The sequence below is a fragment of the Pipistrellus kuhlii genome, unplaced genomic scaffold (genome assembly GCF_014108245.1).
Source record: "Pipistrellus kuhlii isolate mPipKuh1 unplaced genomic scaffold, mPipKuh1.p scaffold_m20_p_5, whole genome shotgun sequence".
Lineage (NCBI taxonomy): Eukaryota > Metazoa > Chordata > Mammalia > Chiroptera > Vespertilionidae > Pipistrellus > Pipistrellus kuhlii.
This window is the reverse complement of record NW_023425551.1, coordinates 35,301,963-35,313,535: the sequence shown is the minus strand read 5'-3', so window position 1 is coordinate 35,313,535 and position 11,573 is coordinate 35,301,963. Positions and strand designations below refer to the sequence as shown.

The window sequence follows — 11,573 nt, the reverse complement described above, 5'->3', positions numbered from 1 at the left end:
AACGTTGTTAAATAGCTACTATCATCAGACTGATAAATGATAAGTAAACTGAGTCATACAGAGGTGAATGTATAGCTCAATTAGAATATAAACTTTAAAAGTGAGGAAACTTGTTGGTTAGGTAATATTAATAGTTCAAATTTTATCAAACTCAGGGATTTGGCCAAGTTTTGTATTATGTTGATTATCTCTGAGTAGTTTCTCCTCAGAGTTTTTTTTTTTGTTTTCCAAATTAGCCTGCCACAAACTATCATTTTTAGCTGCCAATTTTTCTGTTTAAAATAGCCTCTATGCCTGCTGCACATTGTGGCCCTTTTTGTTCTCATTAATGTAATTTTGCTCGCTGAGCTGGCCTAATGCCCTTGCCGTTTGGCAGAGATGCCCTTCTGGTTCTGGGTTAAATCCCTGTTTAAGGGCAAACCAGTTGCATTGGAGAGGATTTGAGTTCTAGAAAAGTAAAATGGCACAAAGTTAGTCCCAAGTAAATGGCTCCTGGTGCATTTTGACCTTTTTGGTTCGCAAAGTTTCAACTACTAAACAAAAACAAATCACATGTGACTGTATTTTATTCTTTCTGGTTTTCCCAGTATGCATCAGTATGCTACTTTATGTATTAAGCAACATGGCTAGCATATGTCAAAAATCTCCCTAATACCATCCCGTCCTCTCCAGCCTACCTTCTTTCAGGGTAAGTGGTTACTTTCAAGAATGTTCTATATTCATTTCTCACAACATTATAACCAGAGAAAAGATTATTTTTTTTCTGTGTGGGTGGGGAAATATTAACTTTAAAAACTTAATTTTTACCTGAATCTAGTAGCACATATATTGAAACATTTTGTACATGGTTGTCAATGTTGCAGAATTTTTGCTGTGGTAAAGCTTCCACCTTTGATCCTTCCTATTTTGCTTCTTAATAGGAATTTCTATGCCAATATTTATTAAACCTTTCTTATGCTCCCAACTTTCCACTTTAACTTGTGAATGTCAACTCTAAATAGCATTAAATGCAATGATTTCATATCTAAAATCTGTGTCAACTCAGGTTGGCTCCAAGAGAGAAAACGTAATAGAATATATTATTGTAGCATCTCAAAACCCAATGATATTCTTAAAGAAACATAGATAATAATGACTGTAAACATCTTTGTCAAAGTTATGCCTCAAAAAAACAACAACACCAAAACAAAAACACAAATGAAGCAACACAAACAAAACACCCCCACAAAATTTGAGTAAATTACATTACTCCTGCAATTATTTCTATACTCTCAATGAAATATAAAAATGATAGAGCATAGAAATAGGAATAACTTTCAGTTGCCATCCATATGTATGAAACTTCATAAATATGTTGTGAGATACGATTTAAATTGGATCAGATTTCATGAGTCTTTTTGGTAAATCCCTCCCTATAAAGTTGGTAGCATTAGCTAGTATGTGGTTCATCCAGAATAACCAACTAATAAGTGATGATTCCAGAATAAAGTACCCAAAACCCAGATAACTTGTGGTCATGTTGCACAATTATAGGGGTGTCATTCACATTATGTTTATGTGTATAGTGTCCCCCAGAGCACCAATCCAGTTGGAAAAGTTAGTCCATGAAATGGGGGAGTTGGAATAGCTGCCAAGGCAGTTGATTAGAAAGAAAAGAACCAATGCCAGAATAAGCTAACGAGATTGAGCTGAAAGCGTTATCAAACTGCCTTCACTTAAAGGAATAAAAGTAAATAAATATTTCATGATTTCTGGCATCATCTGAAATTGCAGTTATTTTTAAGACTGATAGGAACTATTAGCAAAGGCTCATGATTATGTCTATGGTAAAATATAGGATACCACTACTACTTTTATGTTTATATTAAATTTGAGTAGTATTAAAAATAGCAATGTAAGTTGGAGCAAATTATCAATTTTTGCACAGTTGATCCAGAATTTCCAGATATGAATAGGATATTCTTCTACTAGCTGTTGTGAAAGATATCTCTGAACCAGGACTCCAGTTTCAAAACAAACAAATGACTCTAAAACATCATGTGCATCATGGAAATTGATGTATCAACACCTAGCTTATGCAAGAACCAAAGAAAGCTCTCTTGCTTTTGAAGTAGTAAACATTAGTTTGAATCTCAGCTATTTTCTAGCAATATGGAATGGTTACATTATTCCACTTCCCTTTTTTTGTATTCTCTTAATATTAAGGGGAAATCTCCATATATGACTGTCATAATATTTTTAAATAATGTATGTTGCAGTACCTTGAGTATTATCATTTCTCAACAAACACTACAACAGAATATGTCACCTATTAAAACTGTATACCTATAAATCTGCTTGACAACTTCAGGAGCATTAGCAACCACAGTCACAACCATAACCACAGCAACCACAATCAATTAAAACAGAAAGGATAGGTTCTGATTTCAGAAAAAGCACAATGCAACTGGGAGAGTTCAGATCCATCCCCACGATTCTCACTTTTATCAAACAAAGAAAAATTTTTGCAGCATATCCAGTTTTCCACATTAATTTTGCAGAAATTCAATTTTGACAGCCATCTTGTATTTGCAATGACTTTCCCAAGAACACAAACTACCTCAAGCTGATAACTATATAGTAGTGACTACATCCAATATGTAAAAAGCTACAATTATTTACAAACTACAGTCCCGGTGCATGAAAATTCATGCACTGGAGGGGCGGGGTCCCTCTCACAGTCTAGGAGCCCTCACAGGTGGGAGGTGACCCAGCAATCAGGGGAAGATAATGCCCTCATCACACCTCTGCTGCTGCCACTGCTGGCAGTGCAAGCCTCAGCTGGCCCAGGTTACCTGAGCCTTGGGAAGCCCTGGGCAGCTAGGCAGCTGCCATATGAGATTTGCCTGCACCTCAAGGTGGCCCAGGGCAGCTGGTCAGTTGCTATCTGAGGCTTGTCTGTGGGCTCTGGGTGGCTGGGGGGCTGAGGGGACTGGGGACTCGGAGATAGGTGCACAGAGCAGCCGAAACTTCCTGCAGGTGGGCCTGGCTGTGTCATGTGCCTGCCACCCCGGCAGGGCTGATGGGACTGGGTGCCGCCATCTTGTGCCTGAGGGTGCTCCCATCTTTGAGGGCTTGGCAGTCAATTAGCATGTTCCCTCCTTATTGGGTTGGGTGTGACCATCTTTGTGAGGGTGTGATAGTCCATTAGCATATTCCCTCTTGATTAGATAGGATAAATGTAATAAATATAAAAGTTGGATTAACCAAAGAGAATATACTTGTTGCCTAGACATTTAAAGGTTTTAATCACAAATTCTAAGTATCAGTAAAGGTTTCAGTTATAAACTTAACAATTTTATTGCTTATTTTCTAAAATATGTTTCACCTTATGTCTCTGAATCTATGATATAGGCTTGAATGGAAGTAGTTTACTCTGAGAATCATTCCAGGAAGCAGTAGTAAGTGGCAGAATATGTACAACAAGAAAGGATGAAGAAAGGATGAAGAACCAGTGCAACAATGCATTATGGTGATTGCTAACTGCTGTAAGGCCAGTGCTCCATTTCCTGAAACCTGTTGAATATCTCAATGAGCATCTCAGATTGATGTACCCATTGGCCCCCATTCTACAATGGTGATGGGGCCTTTAGAGATGACTGTGAACTTCCTACTTAGTCCTGAGTGTATAATCCCAGGTGTCCTACTTACTTTCCTGTCTCAAAGAAGCCTAAGAGCAAGAAGCAGGAGTTACATGGCTCTAGTTCAAATGCAAAGAATTGCTGGGTTGCTCTGAAGCCAGCTGGACCTGTAGCAGTGGGAGATGTAGTATGAGGGAACAGAAGGATTTGAAAGAATTATAAGAGCTGCCCAACACAATTAGATTCTTGTGCTAATCAAGGATATTAACCGTAATAGAGATTATGTTACTTAGGTTAGTTGAGAAAAACTATTTTAATATCAAGATTAAAACTTCTATAATTACATTTATAGGGAAGGTTATTATCCAAATGCCTATTTGTATTCTTCTTGAAGCATTATAATTGTTCATATTTTTCTGCCCATGGGGTAATTTCTAGCAACTGTTATCAGTCACTTTCCATCTTTGCTTTCTAGTTGAAATTCCATATATGTTCTGTTTGGAGTGCAATACATTCATTTTAACACTTTTAACTACAATGAGACAGCTCCCTTTGTAACTCTGTCCTAGATTTGACTTAGAATCTAATTCAATATTCTAATTAAAATTAAATATTTCAGTTTTGCTTAATATGCTACCCAGGGGTTGCAAAGAAATGTCTACCCTTGTAGCCAATTTAAATCTTACATCTGAGTATTTTTCAGCCTCACCAGCAGTGCAAGTTTATAGTGGGTGATCTTTCATCTTGAAAAATGAATCCAGCTGTGTTGCCACTAAAAACTGGTGGTGTGTAGTCTGTTAAATAGCATGCAATTAAACTAAATCCTGATTACAATGTGAAAATAGTGAGATTACCATCACTATGTTAAGCATGGTAAATTTATGGGGTACATTTTTATTAGAAACATATTTTGTGCATTTTTAAAATAAAGTCTCTCAGTCATGAGATTTCAAGATAAAATTTGCTTGAAGAAAAGCATAGCAGGCCCTTTTAGGAGAGATGTCTCTCATCTTAAAATATATATATATAGGGAGTCCTGGCCAGTGTTGCTCAGTTGGTTGGTCATCTTCCCATGCACTGAAAGGTTTGCAGTTCAATTGTAGGGCATATGCAGGGATAGAGGTTTGATCCCCAGTAGGGAGCATGTAAGAGGCAGCTGATTGATGATTCACTCTCACATCGCTGCTTTTCTCTCTCTCCTTCTCCTTTCCTCTCTCCCTATAAAAGTCATACTAGATATAGTGGCCAACAGTGTTGTGATTTCTAGAGGGAGGAGGATATAATGGGAAAAATGGTGATGGACAAAGACTTGGCTTAGGTGGTGAGTACACAATTCAGAGTACAGATGAGGTGCTATAGAATTGTATACCTGAAACTTCTATAATTTTGTTCACCAGTGTTGCCTAAATAAATTTAATAAAAGGAAGAAGAAAAGAAAGGAAATACAGTATGTTTTGGAGAAGCACAGTGTGTGACTATTAGGCACACCTTAAAAATTAAATGAGGATTTTAGAAAAAAATAGATGTTTGATTTGGGTTAAAAAAATAGCAGGTATATGATTTTACATTTAGATAAAATGTACACAACACTCTATACTAGGGGTGTCGAACTCAATCAGAGAAGGGGCCAAAATCTAAAATCCAGCCTAAATCGCGGGCCGAATGGTTTACTGAACAGTCATAAACTGTCATTGTGATGGAAACGCAGCGGAGTGCAGTGATGACAGCGCGGTGCGGGCCACATTGCAAGGCCTGGCGGGACGGATTTGGCCCGCGGGCCTTGTGTTTGACACATGTGCTCTATACAATAACAAATAATTAATACTCTAAGTTTTTTCACATAAATACCTGGGTCCCAAGGCAGCCTCCACTTTTAAACGTGCCACTATACAGAACCATAGAAGTTAATACTAATGTCCAATTGTAGTCACACTGAGGGGCCCAAAATCAGCACGATTAATAGCAACCCACAGAAGAAGCTGCGCCCTTGTCGGGCTCTTCGTGCCCCCTGCACTTACAATGCAGTTAAGTACTTCACGGAACTTTAATAAAACACTGGCAGAGTATGGAAGTAGAACAACTGGGCAACTCGCTTATATAATCACTCATACCTTTAAGCCATGATTATGGGAATAAAATCCATATGTTCCATATGACTTTTAAAATGTTAATGAATGTTTGTTAGATGACATTTGATTAACTAAATCTTGATAAGTGAAATCTGTCTCTATTATAATCCAATTTGAATTACATTACCTGATATCTATGAGGGCCCTGAAATGTGAGATCTGGCAGGTTTAAATTCCAAATACTTTGTCAGATATCAACTAGGAGTCCATTTTATTTATTTATTCATTGCGTATGAATAAACTAGAAAATTCATGCACTGGGGGGGTTCCTCAGCCAAGCCTGCACCCTCTCGCAGTCCAGGACCTCTCAGGGGATGTCCGCCTGCCGGTTGGAAATCCCTCTCACAGTCCGGGACCCCTCACTCCTTACTGCCCGCCGGCTCACTGCTCCTTAGCACTCAGCTCTCTCTCTGCTCCTTAGCACTGCCATGGAGGCAGGAGAGGCTCCTGCCACTGTCACTGCATTCACCGGCCATGAGCCCTACCTTTCTGTGTAGCTGTCTGTGGATCAACCGCTCTCTTTCTTCTCACTTAGGGCAGAGTGCACTGTTGTGGAGCGCAGAGGGCTGCCCGGAGCTGAGGGGAGTGGCTGGGCCCACGGGGTGAGAGGTGGACACAGAGGACGCTGCCTCATCCAATTGTGGGGTGGGCTGTCCAGCCTTTATCTGCCTGACCCACCCAGGGAGGGACCGAGCAGGGTGTCCGCCTCTCCATTCTCCATCCTTCGGTCTGTGACACCTCTCACCCTGGCCAGGCCTCCCCCAAAGTGAGTCCAGCTCAATCCCTGAATATAAAAGGGCATAGGGGAGAGGGGCTTCCACTCCAGTGCCCCCTGATTCCCAGCAGCAGGACCTGGTCTCAGGACGGGGACCACCGCAGCCAAACATAGATCTGTTTCAAGAAAAGTTGGGAATGCAGACTTTCGTATGAGCCCCTATTCCAGAAGGTGGCAGTTTATTTCCATTGTGGCAAAGACACCTTCAAGAGTAACGTAAGTGGGTCAAGTCAGGGCCAAGCGGGCCATTTCCTCATCCAGTCTCTGAGAACCAAGACTCAGCTCTGCAACTCTTTGCAGGATACTTCTGGGCTTTTTCTTTTTTTTTAAGCCTAAAGGACAGTAGTCTGTCTCCATTCTTGTTCTTTGGGATTTTTTTCATCGTCAGATAAAGGATACAGTACATTGGAGCAATCCTCTCAAGATACCATATTCCAGTTGCACCCATGTGATGACAACAATGCCCCTCAAAGGAAGGGAGCTGGCAGATGGGGAGCAGGGAATTCTGAAAACCAAAGTGATGACAGAGATGCTAAGACTTTCCTTCACGTGTCTGACACCCCTCTTCAGGTGGCCTACAGGCCGGGCATCTGCTGGACCTTTACCAGTTGATGGCCCGGCAGGCTGCCCTGGGCCCTGCTAGGTGGTGTGCAGAGCCGCCTGGGTCTGGGGGAGTCACCCCCTGCCCTGCCCCAGTCTGTCCTGGTACAGCTCCTGCACATGGGCTCTGGTCTCCGGGGGCCACACCAGGATGGCAGCATAGATGCCTTCCATGTGTCGCAGCAGTGCCCTGTCCACACGTCCGTCCTCTGCCTGGGCCTGGGCCTGGCCCTGCCTCTTAGGCATCCCCAGCACAGGCCAGGACCTCCACAAAGTGGCAGGGGAACTTGCCCCTCTACAGCTTCAGGACCACTTCTGGATGTTCTGAAAGATGTGAGCAGCCTCAAGGCGGAGCAGAACCTCTCCATCCCTTTCAAGGGTGACCTCTTGGAAGCCTTTGTTTCTCAGGGTGCAGTAGGCGAGCACTCCCACGTCCTCATGGAACAACTTCTTGGCTGTGTTCCTGAAGATGTGTGCCAGGGACTCCTCGGAGCTGGCACCCTTGTGGAGCCTCACCTCCTTTTCACTTATCTCAGAGTGTCCACAGCAACATCATTCGAGGTGAGGTCACTTTGCTCCATTATCTGGACAATTTCACCTGAGGTTAACACGCAGCCAGCACTCCAGGAAGTATGTAAGCTGTGGGAACATCTTCTCAGAGAGCCTCTAGTTTCTTGGCATAACACAGTGACATGGAAAATCTTGTCTAGAAACAGGTTCTGCCATCTGGTGAAGTAATTCTTCACCAGAGAGCACATGATCTGCTGGGGAGACTTGGCTGTGCAGAGGTGGGGGTGACGGGGTCACCCAACATGCATTCTGCATATTGGTCCCAGCCTCCACCCTCTCCAATCCAGGACCCCTTGGGGTATGTCTGACTGCTGGTTTAGGCCCAGTCCTGATCTCTCTCGCAATCTGGGACAGCTGACTCCTCATCCCTCACCTGCCTGCCTGCTTGGTCACCCCCAACTGCCCCCTCCCTGCTGGCCTGATTGCCCCCAACTGTCTCCCCTGCAAGCTTAGTTGCCTCTCACTGGCTCCTCTGTCAGTGTAATTACCCCCAGCTGCTCCCCCGACTAGCTTGGTCACCTCTAACTGCCCCCCCCCCTCCCCTTGCTGCTGGCCTGGTCACCTCTTACTGCCCCCTGCAGGCCTGGTTGCCCCCAATGGTTCCCTCTGCTGGCTTGGTCACCCAAAACTGCCACTCCCACCAGCCTAGTTGCCCCCAATTTCCCCCCTGCCAGTCTGCTTGCCTCTCATGGCCTCCCACTGGGCTGGTTGCCACATGCAGCCTGCTGTTCAGTCATTTAGTCATCCCTCACCAACCCCCTCTGCTGGCCTGGTCATATGCAGCCATCTTATGAGAGCATGACGGTCAAATTTGTATAACCTCTCTATTATATAGGATTCTTTTATGTATCATGAAATACATACAATTTCACCCCCTGAAAGAGACCTTTATCATCAGTTTGAACTAGTTCTTCAAGAGTTCTACTGGAAACAGAGTTTATGAAAGTAGATAACACTATAAGGTGAGTTTAATGTATAATAATTTTTGGTAAATTTTAAGTGTAGAAGCTTCCTTTGTTCTAAGTTTCAGGTTTGTTTGCTTGTTTGGAGATTTTTCCTTATAAAAAAAAAAAGAGTGAAACAAATAAAGGCCCAGAGGTGATTGTTTTCTTGTTTTGGTTGTATGATTCATCTGTTTTGGTTGTGTTGCTTGTTTTTAAGTAAAATAAAAATAGTACTCTGTATTGCTTCTGTTTTCAGTGTCTGAAGACCACTGCCTTCATTGGACCATGAAAGCTTCATGCAGTGGATACAGGGATTTGCTTATCAAGGTTACCTCTGTCTTATAAGTAATGTTCTCAGGAAGGACAATCAATAATGTAAATGCCACTAAGTCCAGCAGGTACACTTCATTCTGCACTCTGCTTTACTGGAAAGCAGCATTTAGCACAGCACACTACTCAGTCTTTTTTTTTTTTTTTTTAATCAATAAATTGTTTAATAAGCTATCAAGGAAAATGAAAGGAAAAATCATAAATATACAAGATATGATAAAAGAAAAAACTACAAAATACAAAAGAAACACAAAACTATCATATGCAATGATTTTCTCAATGTTTTGAATATGTTAGAAAACCTTGATGAAATGGTATTTTCTAGGGAAGTAGAATTTATCAATCTGACTAAAGAAGGGATAAACAATTTAGATAAATCAGTTGCTATAGAAAAAAAAAATGGAAGAAGGTAATAAAGAACTGTTTTCCCTCAAATCTTCATATATAGTTGTATGAAGAGCTTCTATTTGCCTTAAGCAATTTTTAAAAAAAGATAATTTATAGTTGTCCCAGTATGCAGAGACAGCATAGGCTCTTAGTTCTCCTCCTACCCAAGTTGATGACCCTTTTATGCTTCTCTTGCTGGCTCTTCTTACTCAAGGTAATTGTCAAGTAACAGAATTGGTCACCATTTTTTCTTGGTATCCTTTTATAATATCATTTGTCTTAAGTTGATTGAATCTACTCCTCAGGTGATTATTAAAATTCATGTATTTACACACAGTTCTCTATTTCCAGTATTCACCTCTCTTCTGAGTTTTAGATTTACATATCTATTAGAAACCCTGTGCATGGATTCGTACTCAGTGAGGTCTGGCGGGGCAATCAGGGCCAGGCCAGTGGTGGGGAGGGGATATGGGAGGTTGGCGATTAGTCGTCCTGATTACTTGGCGCATATATATATATATATATATATATATATATATATATATATATATATAAATGTGCACACTCAAAATTTTCATTTGAATGAATCAGAGGACCTCAACATACTGTGTTGCAAACAGATGTCAAATAATTATCCACACCTCTTCTTTCACTTACCATTTTCAATATACCCCATTTCAACCAATTCTGTCAGTATTCACTTATATACTTGAGCCAGAAAACTGACAATTTTCATTAACAACTCTCTTTAAGTCTCCCTCCCCTCTTGTCTGATTGCATTACTCCCACATTAGGATTATCTGTCCACATCTTTCCATATATATTGTCAAAATGCAATTTAAAAAAATTATTCATTTTTTCATACACCATTTTAGCCATTTAATTGGCCTCTACACATCCAGTCTATCTCCCATTCACTTCTCCATATAGGAGTTAAAGTGATATTAAGTAATTAAAATTCAATCAAGTAATGCATAAAATTTAAGATGAAATCATTAAAATTTATTTAATTTTCTTAATTCAGCATTTATATAAAATATTAAATTAAGTATATATTTAGTAATTTTTTAACTTAATATGATTTTGAACTTAGATTATAATATGTTTTTTTAGTTCATTCACCTTGATTTATGATATTTTAATTTAAACATATTCTATTGATTATGGCTATTTAAAGTAATTGCAGTTAAATTGACATTGAAATACAGCATGAGTATTTTGCTGTTATACACATGTATAAAATATGAAATTTCTGTGTATTAGGAGATGAGAAATTTTAACTTTACTAGATGTTGTGTTTAGATTTTAGGAGACATTTAAGGAAATATCAGTTAGTGGAGCAGCGTATGAGTTAAAAAATCTTTCAGGCAGTACGTATAGTATGTTCTAAAACCATGTGTAGAGGTGTGAAGTGTTGGATCATAACCAAAAATCATAATTTGGGAACCAATCATGCAGAAAAGATGGAAGATTATGATCTCTGATGATAATAATCTGTACACATAATAATCTGGCCACTCAGTATGTATATTCTATAAAATATCATTAGAGACTAAATACAATCTGGAACTAACAGAAAAGGTTCTGGTGCTCATGTGAAAATTATAAAATAATATTCATTTGCCTATAATCATCCACTAAAATGATGCTTGCCTTACACTTGAACTGTTCTATTTTTCTCTAGTTTCCAAAGGTGGAAGATCAAGAAAATTTAGATCTTTCTTATTTTATTTTGTATTTTCATGCTAGAAATTTTCTTCTAAATATTGCTTTCACTATATTCCACATATTTTAATAAGATCTGATTTCATTTTCTTTTAGTTTAAATGTTTATAAAAATCTTTTGAAACTTATTTGACCATAGGTTATTAAAAGTATATAGCTTAATCTATATATATCTATACATCTATACATCTATACATCTATACATCTATACATCTATACATCTATATATCTATATATCTATCTATATCTATATCTATATCTTTATCTTTATCTATAGCTATATCTATATATATTTTGGTCTAAATTTTACATGTCTCCTTTTTCCCCAGTTGACCCTCCTCCCCCAGCCATTCCCACCCTGGGCAAGCCCTACTGCCCCAATGTTTGTGTCCATTGCTTAATTTTCAAATAATTGGGGGTTTTCCAGTTATCTTTCTGTTATTGATTTCTATTTCAAATCCATTGTAGTTTAACATTCTCTATATGACAATAT

The 11,573-nt window shown here is 39.6% G+C and overlaps 1 pseudogene; it reads right to left on the bottom strand.

Annotated features, from left to right (window-relative positions):
• Positions 1-353: 353 nt before the first annotated feature.
• LOC118705565 lies at positions 354-10,031 on the bottom strand (annotated as a pseudogene).
• Positions 10,032-11,573: the final 1,542 nt, after the last annotated feature.